This window comes from Protopterus annectens, chromosome 5.part0, assembly GCF_019279795.1.
Source record: "Protopterus annectens isolate FY-2018-M chromosome 5.part0, PAN1.0, whole genome shotgun sequence".
In the NCBI taxonomy this organism is placed as follows: domain Eukaryota; kingdom Metazoa; phylum Chordata; order Ceratodontiformes; family Protopteridae; genus Protopterus; species Protopterus annectens.
This window is the reverse complement of record NC_056735.1, coordinates 1,119,174,542-1,119,189,479: the sequence shown is the minus strand read 5'-3', so window position 1 is coordinate 1,119,189,479 and position 14,938 is coordinate 1,119,174,542. Positions and strand designations below refer to the sequence as shown.

At 40.8% G+C, this 14,938-nt stretch overlaps 1 protein-coding gene across 1 annotated transcript in view; it reads left to right on the top strand.

The window, feature by feature from the left end:
* The window catches only part of LOC122802330 (mannosyl-oligosaccharide 1,2-alpha-mannosidase IB-like), a 2,920,195-nt gene that overhangs the window by 1,968,559 nt on the left and 936,698 nt on the right, over positions 1 to 14,938 (top strand). The window lies entirely within an intron of this gene.

Sequence of the window (14,938 nt, the reverse complement as noted above, 5' to 3'; positions counted from 1 at the left end):
TCCCATACACTTTAAAGTGTTTTTCTTTTTTTTTTTTTTTTTTTTTTTTTTTTTTGCTTATTTTATTGCAGATTTTATTTATGTTAGTGGACTGCTGGGGGTTGTTTAAGTTTACCATTAAATTTAGATCTCATTCTGACTTCTGAGCATTGAACTCCTTGGCGAAGCTGCCTTCTGTAGCAATGTCTGGGGTAATGCTGCTATAAGTAAACTTTGAAACGTTATCATACAATTTTCTTGAGATTAGTATATTTAAATTCCTTGAATTCTGAGATACTGATTTTTGAGAGTATAATTTAACTTAACTGTGGGAGAAGATACCAGGGGAACAGTGCATGAAGATGCTGTAGTCATAAGGACCAAGTTAAGCATTTTATATTCTCTGGTGGGTTTATTAACAGTTTTGTTTATGGAGTTCTTCTTTATTAAATCTAAAAATTTATGGGTATATCCTACATTGGAGGATTAGATACTCCAGTTTATTGAAGTGTAGTTAAGGTATCCTGTGATAATGGAATTTTTTTATAAGGAGTTCAAGTATGTTTATAAACTTTACATGCTTTACAGGGGACATTGATGTTTTTCAGGACCAGGCTATAAAATGATAGTTGGCCTTGTTTAATATGATTTGGTGCTGCGTAAGTTCATTTTGTGAATGCCCAGGTATGGAGGGAGTGCTTTCTACATATTTAAACTAAGTATCAGTAATTATATATAAATGGATGCATTCTAAATGCAGGAGGCCTCAGTCAAGTAGTTTGCTTTTGAGACTTCTGACATTGAGCAGAGCCACATTAATGTGATCTTGTTTGGATTTGAAATGCTAGGCATGTTATGTCCATTAGCTAGACTGTGCCTAAAAAAAGCACAATGGAGAAAGAAAGGCTTTAGCCAGTATGCTAAAATCTTGGAATGAGAGGTGCAGACTATCTTCTACAAAGCAAGCTGGACTGTCAAGCATCTTATCCCAAGCTTGCACATACTGGATCCTGCTGGAATGGAACCAGCTATTCAGCCAGTTGTTAAATCCAGTGTTTCTTTTCTTCGTGACTAAGCACCCTGCTTAGAAAAGGAAGGATTTCACTCAGACCAGAGCCTTGCCTGCATTTGTGACATGCCTGGAGAGTCTTGACATGGTCCTTTACAAGTCCCTTAGGGTTCTGCATCCCAAGTTATTCAACCAAACTTGGACCACCACCATGTCGTAGTCAGATTTGCTAGGCTAGAGGATCTTTAAGAGCTCCTGAGATATCAGAGCTCCTGGTACCTGAAAGATAAGTTACTTTGTCTAGCTTAGTGAGTGGAAAATCATTGTGTCTGACTATAGAATCACAGATCACTAAAGATTTTTATTTCTTGAGTGATCTGATGCACTAAATTTGGGATGATTTAAATCTTAGCAACTCTTTGTTGTCAGTGTGCAAGAAGGTGATGTTTTTTTTAGATTTTCACAGAGACCGTTACTTTGTATATCTAGGAGGCTTTGGCAAAGATATTTTACAGCATCAGCATAAGGCTGGGGGTTGGTGTAGAATGTTGTGGAAGTGTTTGTTGCTAATAGTTTGTGTTTTCGTTTTATGTTAGTTAAATATCTGCAGCTTTCACAAAACAAATTTCTTGTATTGAGAAAAGTTTATTATCCGTAAGCATAAGGCAATTACTACACTGCCTGTGGATACCATGTGCTATGACGCTGGCAACAGAAGGAAAACATTTAGGTTAGCCTTGCATTTTAATCCAAAGATTTGGAGAATTTACTAGAATTACACAGAGTACTACAGACTGTTAATGATGTAGTTTAGGGCAGTGCAGTGAAGGAATGTAACTGTGAATTATCCTATGGATAATGTAAACAGAGTAACTCTATGAACCAAATGAAGTAATTTTAGTCTACCTGTTAGGTTAGACTGCCTAAGTAGTCACGTAAATGAAGTAATTTAGTTTAAGATGACAATGGAAGGTATGGAGTTCCTAAACAACTATAAATCATACATTTTGTAGAGCAGCTACCAGCTGTTACGGAAAAGGTGGCACGGCTTCAGGCTGCTCAGGGTAATTGGAGCAGTTACAGGCTGCTAGATGCTACTTTGAGGACATAAGTGCACAGTGTGGATCACTGTGCAACATCAGGCAGCTGGCTGCATTCAGGTTTCACTACTTGCTTTAACCAAAAGGAGTTTGAAGAGGTAGGTGGTACAGGGGCAGATATAGCTCAAAATACTTGTTTCTATGGAATGCACTTTGCAGCCCTGCTGCACTGATTGCAGAATCATGCAGATGCAGGCAATTTATAACAATAGTGACATGCTGAAAAAAATTGAAATGAGCACACTAGCAAGTAGCAATTAACACTTTTCAAGGTTCTAAAAAATCAGTGGCATAGAAATGGATTGTTTCTTCACTCTCACTAGACTACAAACCACAAGCAGTTGTTAGGTGGATTATTATAAAAAAATCACAAAAAGTGTACAGCTATTACAATCAACTCAGTAAAACAGAAAAGTAGTTATTCCCGATGATGTAGTGTTTTTTTTTTTTGTTTTTTAGCAGCTTATTTGTCAGTTTCACCACAATTCCTTGGTGGTTTGCTTTCACGCCTGTCTATAAAGGGTGTTAGTTTCAGACTTACTCCTCTACCAAGAGTGGAATAAACACAAGATCTCTGTTGAACCACATCTCTCTCTTTCTGATCTATCACACTATATAGTCATGGCTGCCTGACATGAAGATTTCTCTTGTTTTTTTTTTCAAATATAATGTAACTTAAAATCCCAATCCACTGAAATCCAACCCAACAAAAGCACAGGTGGATAAGCCCACTAATTACAACTATTGAACTGACTTGTAGCTGTCAGATGTTTGATTGTAAAAAAAATGTATAAATATGTATATTCGTGCATCAAAGAACTTCTGAGATGACTGTTCCATTTAGTTATCATGCACATCGATTTGTACCAAATACTAATAGCAGTCGATGTATAAATGTCTTGCCTATTAATCCACTAGAGATCCATTCTCTGCAGCATCTAATCTCAGTGCTTCACCAAAATAGTAATGGGAGCAGATCCTGACTTGCAAGTGTTTCTGTAAACCATGGCTAACCCCTTCTAAGTTGTAGTTGGCTTAACATGAGGTTTCTATAGCAACCGTTGCTTAAATGTGCATTAAGTGTTTTGTCCAACTCACTACATAATGGCAAGTTGTGCTAAAAATTTAGCCTGAAACTCAGTTAATCTAAAAGTCATTTAGTCTAATTTTATAGAAAGGTTTAGTGGGCTATAGAGAATTAATGCAGGTGTGGTTTCAGGTGTTGAGATTGTGACACAAGGGAAATACTGCCAGCCCAGCTATCTGGAATTTTGTAAATAATTATATGTTTTAGAAATATATGTTATGTGTATATTAAACTGCTGATACAAAAGTATGTGTTGAACAGGGTTTTTAGAGTATATCCATAGTGTACCCTACCGGAACATAGAAGATTAACTTGCAAAACTTAAGAATAGTTGAGGTTAAGTTACTTTATAGCTGGGCCATAAATAAAAAATGTTATCTCTCAGAATGCAAAAGCAGATACAATGACTAGATCTAGACGTTTTGTATTGTCTTGGAAGAGAAGTAATTACTAGTTTTGAGATGCAGAAGTGCTTTATTGCTTTATGACTTCCTAGCAGCAGCACAGCTCTGAGCAAATATCTGATAGATATGTATTTTTCACACAGAGATGTTAAATTCTGTTTGTTTCTGACAAAAGGGGGTTTAGCCCGGGAATTGAAGTCAGTTGAAAAAAAGTGATGTCATCCTAGCTAACCCAGCAGTAATATTTGATATTAATTTCAAAAAACTCTCAGAGAGAGACTGGGCATTTTGTATTTTGTGTGGGACCTAGCAAGAACATCCATGCATCACCACCTTCTGCACTTGCCATGTTGTAAGTATGTTTCTAGGGCATAGTAACTATTTCTTGATTCAGATAGGAATATAGTAAAGATTAGTTTAGGTGTGATTTTGAACTCTGAAGTTGCTATGTTGATTTACTGAGTATTGTCTTGTTCTTTTATTATTATTAAATATATTTAAACATATCTTTGCTGCTGATATTTGTGAGACATATTTAAACTCTTAGAGTACTTGCATATGTATTTGGTGGCACTGTAAATAGCCTTGTTCTTGGTCAGACTACCATTTGGATTAATAGTAACATTACACAGTAGGATTGGACACCCTTTATTAAGGGCCTTATAGTAGATGATAAGGGTGGCTAGTGGCAGCTGCAACTACCTTATAGTCTGGGCAGAAGGAGGCATAGCTAGTAAACCTGTGCCAGCCTTCCCCAACTGTATCTGTGTGTGCGTATATATAACTCAAATCTTCACATATTATGGAACAAATGGCCAGACAGGGAGTAGGTTAGACATGTGGTTCTTAAATTAAGATAGGACCAACCAAGTAGGGAATGTGGATATAATACCAGGCCTGCTATCCAGCCACAATTCAATAATTATGAAGATACTGATTAACCCAAAGTGTAGAAGGTACAGACATTGCAGATTTAAAATGCTCCTCAGGCAGAAGAAAGAGTTTCAGTAGTATCTTAAGGAATGGATACTATGGTTCTGGCAAGGTATTACAATTGGCAGTAGCTGTATGGTTTGAATATGGAGCCTTTTTGGAATAAAATACAGACAGAAAGTCAAATATTGGGTAAAAAAAAAGTAGGAAAACAGAAATAAAAAGCTTTAAGAATTTAGGGAAAATATTATAAAGAAAGAAAGAGAATTACACTCTCAGAATGGTAGCCGAGGTAAGATAGTAATAAAAATAAGTGTCAGTACACTAACCTCCTGTATGAAGAGAAAAGGAAGAGATGGAAAATTTCGAAACCATATATTTGTGCAAAATAGATCACCTCACAAAAAGTGCTGGTCAGAACATGAGAGAAAAGGAAAAGGGATGTTATGCACTGAAGAAAGAAAAAAATTTGGGGAATACTAACCAACTCCGAAGGTATAAACTTGATGTTCAAAACCTACCATGAAAGAGTGATAGTCAATACTAATGCAGGTTAAGATGAGAAAATAAAGAAATATATAGTCAGATTTAATTTCAAGATTGTGCCAATAAAATAAGTACACAATTTAGGAAACCCAATTTAGCTGGAGGAGATAGAAGAGGTCATTAAGTATTTACCCTCAGGGAAGGTCCCAGGCCTTAATGGTTTTACAATAGATTTCTATAAGCAATACAAATCACAACTTTATAAGAGTCTTCTTGATCTCTTAGATGAGTGCATGAAGCAAGGGAGTTTTCTCTTGATCTTGCAATATAAAAAAGTTATTATGCAGGTAAAACCACACAAAGATCCGTTAGATCAAAATGGCTATCAGACTACTTCACTCCTGCAGGCAGACATTAAAGTCTTTGCTAAAATACTAGCCAGTCAATCAGATAAAATGTCAGAAATTGTGGAACCTAACCATCTTGGATGCATTAAGGACATACGGGGGGACCCGCATTTCATTAGATTATGGTTAAATGTTCAAAAACTATACTTGGGTAAGCCCAAATTAGGCACAGCAACAATGCCATATTTTAACAAAGCTCTTGACTTGATCAAGTGGAATTTTATATGGGCCAGTTTGGACATTATGGCATTTCCTTAAGAGTTTGTGAATCTGTAAGATGCTATATGAAAATCCCCACATCACAGGTATTTTCAAGACCCTATCAAAGACCATTAAATGTGACACTAGATGGGTGCCCCCTGTACCCTCACCTTTTTGTGTTAGTTTCACACACTACTGACTATGTGATGAATGAAGTGCATAAGAATAAAATAATCATATTATTTGGGAATAAATGTCTGGTTTTCATTTGGTTTGCAGATGATTGTATCTTATCAGTTAAAGATCCTGTAAATGCATTAACACCAATTATTAATATGCTTAGAGAGATCTAAAAGATCTCTGGACTGATACTAAATGCACAGAAATCTGTTATCTTCCCAATAAATAAACGAACATAAGAACATTTACTCTGACAGAAATATCTACCTTTGCCCTTGATCATGAATGCTGATATCTGGACATTATTATGAATGTGTGTTTAGGGAAATTGGTACAAAACATTACCAAACCATTGCTGCAAGCAATACAGAACAAAATTACACATCTCAGAAAACAAAAGTTGTTTTTCCTGGACAAAATTCAAGAACTGAGCTGTATATCATATTCAAAATATTATTTTTATTGAGACATGTACCAGGTATAACCTTTTCTAAATTTATACCAATATGTCAGAGACTCCTGGAGAACTTTCTATGGGATAGAAAGGCACTTGGAGTAAGTAGACAAAAAGCTTTTCCTAAAAAGACAGGATGGAGGATGGGGTCTCCTAATTCTATTAACATATGAGCTGTTTGTTTTGTAAACAGAGCTAGAAAGTCTCCAGAACCAATCTGGGCATTGCCTGAGATGCTCCTCAATGACATGTGGGAGTTAGTAGCACAACTACACCCACTTTCAAAGCCTGGGACCAAGGAGATATGGATGAGTGATATTAAACTTGAAGCCAGTCAGGTAAAATGGCAAAACAGAAATTTCTAGGGACACATGGCTATGGTTCAAGAAATTGATCCTAAATGAAAATAAAACAATTAGTTGCCCAATGTGAATGGGAGCAGGATTATACTACAGTAAGCATCTGTTAAACAACTGAAGGTGAAAGTATCCCACAGCAATGAGAGAGAGGGAGGGATAGAGTCTAATATATAGGGAAGTGAACAGAATGAAGGGACAGGTGTTGAAATGTAAAGTGATGTGGAAGATGTACACAAGAGGAGTTATTATAACCAAAGGCATGGCCATCTGGAGGCTATGTAGGTTTGTTAGCTTTTCAATAAATCTTTAATGATTACTTTCATGACTGAGGTATGGAGGGACTGAATTCCATACATAAACACTGTATATGGAGATTGCTGGAATTAGATACCTTTAAGAGGGTTTCAGCTTGAGATCTGAGGTTTATAATTAGAGTATGGGTGGAATTCAATAAAGTCTACATGGAGCGATTCTCCATGAAGAAATAGTGTTACAGCCTGAACATGGAACATGTTGCTGAGTGATCCAGAAAACAGGGCTGAGCGGCGTGCACAAGTGTGCGGACACTGAGGTATCCGTGGAATGCAAATCACCTCATAAGCTGGTGAAAAACATGCAAATGAGGCTGATTTGTGATTCAACAAGCAGAAAAGCACTTGTGCAGGTGCCGTGTCAGTGTGAGAAATGTACACAGTTAGATACCGTGTACCGGGCTGTAAAAGTCCAAAAAAAGGATGGATAGTGCACAGTAGACATGCAAATGGCCAAAACTATGGCCAGTGAGTCCAAATAGTAATGCAATTTAATAAAAAATATACATTTTAATACATATATCACATTTAAGTGACGCACAGCAACTCACAAACATGTCATTATGCAAAATAAAAACAAAGTTTACAAAATGAAATTTAGACATTTGCAAAACTACTGCATTATAGTGCCCAGCAGGCAGTCATACAATGGCAGGTTACAGTGGTTGATAAGGAGACAGGCCCTGGTGTAGTGAAGTATCCATGGTATACACAATTAGGTGTATGTAAATGAGCCAGGGTTATTGAATAAGAAAAAGGGCCACTGTGTCCGCAGATACAAACTGTGGTAGGGCTAGAACCATGTTAGTGTAGGCAGAACAGGTACCTGATATCAAAAGGTGATGTGTCACGCCATGTAAGCAGATTGGAGCTTAGTGGCACCTGTTTGCACTCAACTAAGCACAGCTAAGCAGGGGGCATGTCTAGCTTTGCAGCGCGTGTTTTAGCTAGTTAGAGAAAAGCTAAGCATTACTGTGTACAGAGGAGGGTCCAAACTGCTGAGCAATGTTTACACTAGTGCTATGGGTTTGTGCAGCATGCTGCAGTGCTTAGCAGTGGAAGAAATAAGAACAAAATTAAAGGAAATAGCCTGAGAAAGCCAGTCAAGTATAAATGACTGATAAGCCCAGTTCCAGTGACACTGGCCCATTCAAACCCCTCAATTATATACCTGGCAGGTGGAATGCATCATAGTCAGCTAATCACAAAGGCTGTATCTGCAGCACACCAGTATAAAGTATGCATACACACTTCAATCTAATTTTTCCCACATAACTCTGCACCACTGGAGTACACACTTGGGAATTTTAACTGACAAAATGATAGGGGCTGCTGCTGCTCTGCTACATCTGTATGCGCTAGAGGCTGAGCCCAGTGATTATGCTGATGCTGAGAATAGGCCCAGACTAAGAAGGAGAGGAGTGTTCAATCCCAGGGTAATCTTTCAGCAGCTACATGTGCTAGAGATAGTAGGGTGGACAGGGACATACTACAGGAACTCACTGAGCTCTGCCTCCCTCACCTCAGACCCAAAGCCAACAGGGGGGAACCCATCCTGGTGGAAACAATGGTATGTGGAGCCTTAAAAGTACTAGCTACAGGTACTTTGCAAAGACCTACTGGGGACATGATGGGGGTCTCACAAGCATCCACATCCAGGGTACTCCACCAGTTCATGGATGTCATGTTAACACATGCCAGTGAGCACATTTATTTACCTTGCACCGCTGAGTAGAAGACCAGCAGTATACATCTCTTCTGCCATGTAGCATACTACCCAGAGGTACTGGGTGCCATAGATTGCACAGCATCACCTGGTGTGGAGGGTAGAGCCTATGTCAACCGCAAGGGGTATCACTCCATCAACTCCTAGGTCATGTGCAATGCCCAGAGCATTATCATGAATGTGTGTGCTGGCAGCCCTGGCAGTTATCACGACTTCAACATCTGGCACACCTCAGAGTTGTACCTGACATTTGCCAGGGGGGGACATCCCATATGGCCATCTACTGGGGGATGCTGGCTATGCACTGGAACCGTGGATGATGACACCCTTCAGAAATGCACGCACACCAACTGAAGAATGTCATAATGAGTCACATGCACAAACTAGGAACATCATAGAGTATGTGTTTGGGCTGCTCAGGTCACTGTTCCACTGCCTCGACATATCTGGTGGAGCCCTGCATTACTCTCCAGCCACATGTGCAGACATGTTAATAGTATGTGCCATACTACACAATATGATCCTGTGGAAACAACTGTGGCAGGAACATCACATGGAAGGAACACGCAGCCTCCCACCAGGGCTAGGGTCCCCACAGGCACAGTGGGGCTTGGAGGAGGAACCCCCTGAGGTTCTCCCTGTAGGCAGATGTAGGTGTGCCCAGTACACCCTAGCCTTGGTGAAGGGGCAATGCATAGCACATACACTGACAACTTAGGGACCCAGGGACTGACACCTCACTCTGATTCACATACATAGTAAAAAGGATGCCAGTCACACTATACAACCTGTACCTTACCATGTATAGGCTGTGTACTGTGCATTTGACAGAGTCAGCCCTGAAGCACTGTTCTCCCAACTGCTGCATGCACAAGGTAAGTCACTCCTCTTTACGATAAATAAATGGGATAGTAGACTGTGGTTGCATATGTCTGGACTTGCTGCAAGGGAATGGAATGGGCTACCGGGATGGCTGCAGACAATTGACAGCTATGTGGGACAACAGGAACCCTCTGCCCAATACTGGCTGCTCATAATATGTAGTAGGGCCCAAGCCAGCAAAACCCACAGCACTATAAGAGTGGAATTACAAAACACTGGGGTTACAGAACTGATGCTTGACTGTCAGTACTAGAGTCCTGTATCCCCAGCACACCCATGTTCCTATACAACTGCAGTAACAATAATGTGTTTGTAAGGTAATACCAGCAAACCTCACAATCCCTGGGCTGTCCCAAGCAACCTGGTGACATGTACCAGTTCCCCAATATGCAAGGGTCAGTATGCTATATATGTCTGTGGTTGACAGTGTCAGGAAGTAAACTGCACTGTCTGGTGGCTGTCATGGCTTAGTGGGCTAAGTGCATTGCTGAGGTTGATAGGGTACATGGTTCGAGACTGGCTGTGCCTACTCTTTTTGCATGTGAGCTACACCTATGGTAGGAGTTCTACAGACTGTCAGTATTTGTTACTGCAAGAAAGCTGGACAAAGCCTGAGACAATGGTCCACAGATATGGACAGTACACAGCTCTAAGTAACTTAGATGGTGGCTAGTAGAAAAGCAGGTTGGAACAATTCATTGCAGCACCAGGATATAAAGGCTGTCACATAACTGTGTCAGTACTTACAACAATTCAGTGGGCACCATCCATATTCCACAAATGTACAGAGTTTCACAAAATGTCCACATTTATGCCTTATATATCATTTCTGTTTGTGATAACATTGCAGTTGTCTGGCAAACTATTGGCAAATCAGTGAATGTTGCTGTGAAAACAAACAGTTGAGATGCAGACTTCATACCCATCAGAAAATGCAAGATAAGACAAAACCATTCTACAAACTGTCTAACTTTGTAAGACCAATATTAAAATCCTGTCCCCATGCTTGGGTCTGTGTCCTACTGTTATATATGTCCCTTTTCAGATATCTGGTTGTAAGAGTCTGACAGGTATGGACAACATGTAGCCTCATAACAGCAGTGCAATACTGTCTGAGGACCAGAGCAGATGTATTCGGCACAATGCTGGACAACCTGCAAAACATGTACAGAGGTGTGAGGTCTGTAACCCTGTGTGTATGGTGTTACATCGTCTGCCCCAGTGATAGCGTACCTTCAACTGCATAGAGCAGCAACTGTGGACAAAGCCAGGAACTGGAGCAGGGCAGGACAAAGGGCTACAAATAAGGGGAAGGAGGAAGTACTGGCCAGACAGCTGTAGAAAGTGCAGAGTAGAGCAGTTCATGCAGTGGCATGGGTTCCCTACAGTGTATGGAGTCAGTAACCCAAATGCCTGTCAGGGGTTCCTGACATGAATTTATAATGATCTGCCTCTGATGTACCAAGGAATCACATTGCTATGTAAAATGTACCAGACATATTATGCAAAATTCTGTTCAGTCCAATACACTCTGTGCACAGACTAGATATGAGTCAGATATTAAGGATAGCACACAGCCAGGAAATCCCTCAGGCAGTATCTGACACCATCTAGTACGCACAATGTAGTGGAAGAATATTCAGACACCACTAGTAGAGCATTGGTTAGTGAGAACAAGAATGTCACATTGTCCTTCATCACTACATTCAGTTCACATAGTTACTCATGTTTGGACATATTACAGAAAAATTGGGACCTGTTTAAGATGTACCCTAACATTTACGTTAAAGTAGGTGAGACCCCTAGAGTGACATTTAGAAGAGGGAAGAACCTTAAAACTCTCGTAGAACAGCAATACACCCCAGTAGTATGGAATACTGGGATGAATAAATGTCAGAATTGCAACTATTGTAAACTTGTAGAAGTCACTAATTCGTTTAAGGTTAACGGTAAAACTTATAAATTGAAAGGCAGATTCAACTGTAATTCGTCTTTTGTAGTTGACTTGGCTAGGTGTACATTCTATCCTGCTTTCTATATAGGAAAGACGGAGCGGAGGCTCCATGACAGAATTTATGAATACCAGTATGCTATGAATAAATGTAAACTGGAGAATGCGCTAGCTAAGCACACTATTTCTAATAAAGAACATGCTTTTAAATTTATTATCATTGATCAAGCCAAGTATGACAGTAGGAGTGGCCCTAGACGACTCAAACTTGAAGAACTTCAATTAGCCTGGCAAGTGAGGCTGAATGCCTACAATTTTCCTGGGTTGAATGACTCATGCTCAATTAGTAGCATTCTCAAACTAAAGAGCTTGCAGAGATGAGTCACATTTTGTTAAAAACATATATGATTTCTGTCAATGGTTGGGTTATACAAAATAACTTTTAATGTTTTTACCTTTGTGTATTGTGGTCACTGTCGTAGACATGTTTACATCCTTTAATGTGTCTATATACTTTAATGTTGTTTTAATACTGGTTATCAGCAGTTGTCATTTTAATTTTAAAGTGTGTTTGCTTAAGTAGAACAAAGTGATGCAATTGGTGAATGCTGATCACCTGTCTTCCTTATAAGGAAGGTTTTTTATTGCTGTAACTGTTTCTGAAGAAGTTTGCTATCAGGCTGACGAAAAGCGCTTTAAACAGTGGAATAAATAGTGTTATCTGACTCTTCTCGGACTGTGTTGCTGGTTTTTCGAACCTGTTTTTGGATTTATTTAGTTTCTTGCCTTGTTTGTGTTCTAAGTTGTCATATTGGCAGACCAAGACAAGTCCTGTCCGTTGCACTTGCCATAGGTATGGTTTGTCCAGCCAACTCTCACGATACTACAAGAATCGTCCCGGGTCTATACCATATAAGTGAATAGGAAAAACCATGAATGCTCATAATCTTGAAAAGTACCACACCTCAAAGTGCTTTTTCTGAAATTGCAGTACAGTGAAAAATGGAATATTTGCCCTTTCCTCACTGTAGTGCGATCTCGGAGTTGGAATATATATTTAGAGGGGGGTGTGGGGGGCTGTAGCAAGTTCGAGGTCCGGTACTTTTGTGATTGTGAGCGTTCATCGTTTTTCCTACTCGCTCATATGATATATACCCAAGCATCCCACATTGCACATTTGATAAGGTGGCAGCCCTACTCTGTGTTGCCTATGTGTGTGCAATATGTAGACATGTGGAGGCCCTGTGAGTAGCTTCTGCCCCCAATGACCACATGTACCTAGACATGAATGCTAACTGCCACCACTCACATTTGTAGGTACTGCCTAATGCTGTGGCGACTAAGTTGTGTGCTGTCTGTCATTGACCAACCAACTGATGTTAACACACTGCAATGGGGTCTTACATCGAGTATGGAATGGTGGCAAGGTCCTGGCCTCGAGCTGAATGCAGAAAATACTATTATACCATATGGCAAGGACGTGGCCCCACTATTTGCCACATCAATGGTATCCCCATAAACACACAATCTGCATTGAGAGACCCGGGTAGTCAGGTTGTTGCATTCAGCCATCAAGTAGCGGCAGTGGTCAGAAAAGGCTTGTACATAGTTCGCTACATAGGTAAAGGGAATGCATCCAGAAAAAAGGTGGACATTAACTCTGTATTGTCCTCAGTCAGTACAACAATAATTTAGTACCATGGCCCATTTGGTGTGTATCTATCCAGACATCTGCAGCAACTGGAAAGGCCATAGTAATACCCACAAAGGTAATCCATGGCCTCCAGCACCTGTTCCACTCAGACAGCCTTGAATCAGTAGTGTCCCACTTGGTGTTGGACAGGTTGTCCACAGGTTGGTTGTGGCATGCCTAGATGGCAATGTTGTTTCCAGCCCTTTAACAGCTGGCCCGTATATGTGAGTCTAACTGTTCACTTATTACCAGCATGACAGATCTGAATCTGATATGTGACATAAACAAAACCTCTTGGAGAGACAGGTTTATCTCCCAGAGGCTGCCCTGTCTCTGGAATGCACTTCTCAGACATGTCAAACAGAGTATCATGCAGACCCTTAGCAAGTGCATCCATAATGAGTGGATAGGAAACCACAAATCTGTCCTAGGGGTCACACCTGTGTCCCTCAATGACAGGGACAACAGGTGCCGATTGATGATTCTGTTGGGGATAAAGTAAAGGCTAGGCTTGTAAGGGACCCAGGGCCATTACTTGTAACCTTCTATGGGCCTATGACCCTATGATCCTACAGAACCCCCAAGTGACATGTATCAAGAGTAGCTTGCTGTGTCTAGGTGTATGCATGCAAGATTACACTGTCCGGCCCCATTGTCCCTCACATACTGTTCTACACATATGCACCTAGGTAACATTGCACATATATAGCCATACCTTGGCGATGTCACATTTTTGCATTGCCACTATGCAATCCTGAGCTGCTGTATAACAGAATAAGGTCTGGGAGACAACAGTCAGTCAGCAATACTAACAGCAATAAGGCATCATAGCACAAAGGTACAGACACTTTGATGTGTACACACGGAAATTGCCAGCAGACAGCACCTTACATGGCATAACACTACTGCACTACAAACTGCCATTAAGTGTACTATACTCACCCTGTGCATCAGATACATATTGGCATGTCCCTGCATCGATGGTATAGATGACAGGGATGTGGCACCTGTATTCTCACATGCACAGGATGTGGTGTGGGGTTGCCAAAGGCCTAGGGACCTAGGCTGTACCACATAGTTAACACCGTGTGTGTCTGAGGGGTGCTGGTCAGCAGGGCCATGGAGAGGAGCTGTGCATGTTTGGTGGTGACCTGCATGTGACAGTGATATATGAATGTGTGCATGTACACAGTCAAGCCATGTGCCAGCCCTACACGAGGATATGTTGTACAGCTGTGGACTGTACATGGCAGAATATAAAGTTCACCATCTCTGGCCATGAACACAGGAACTGGTTCCACCAGGAGTGACAGTGGCACAACCATACCCAGGTCCAGATGTGGTACTACTTGCTGATGGTGACCGGTGTCTGCTGGGGGGTCTCTGTCCCTCAAGGGGCCTCCCAGGACTATGTGCCCATGGCCTGCCATGTTGTGGTGTGGACAGCACCCTCCCTTTAGTAGTGGTGGTGATACTGCCACTATGGGAGTGTGACTGTTCACGGCAATGTTGGCTTTCAGCTGATGTTGCTGACCTATGCCCATGTGTCTGACACCCTACTCCCACCACATTTTCAAGCACAGACATTGCACAGTTAAGGACTGACAATGTCTCACCCCACCGTCTATCCACTACATCAGTGAAAATGACGTAAGGCATCACCAGTGCCATGGATGGAGTCATGCATGCCAGACAGTGTGGCATCCATGACCTGAGCATCTTTCTGGTGTACTGTTCACAACATGCCTGTGCCTCCATGATGGACCGAAACATGCA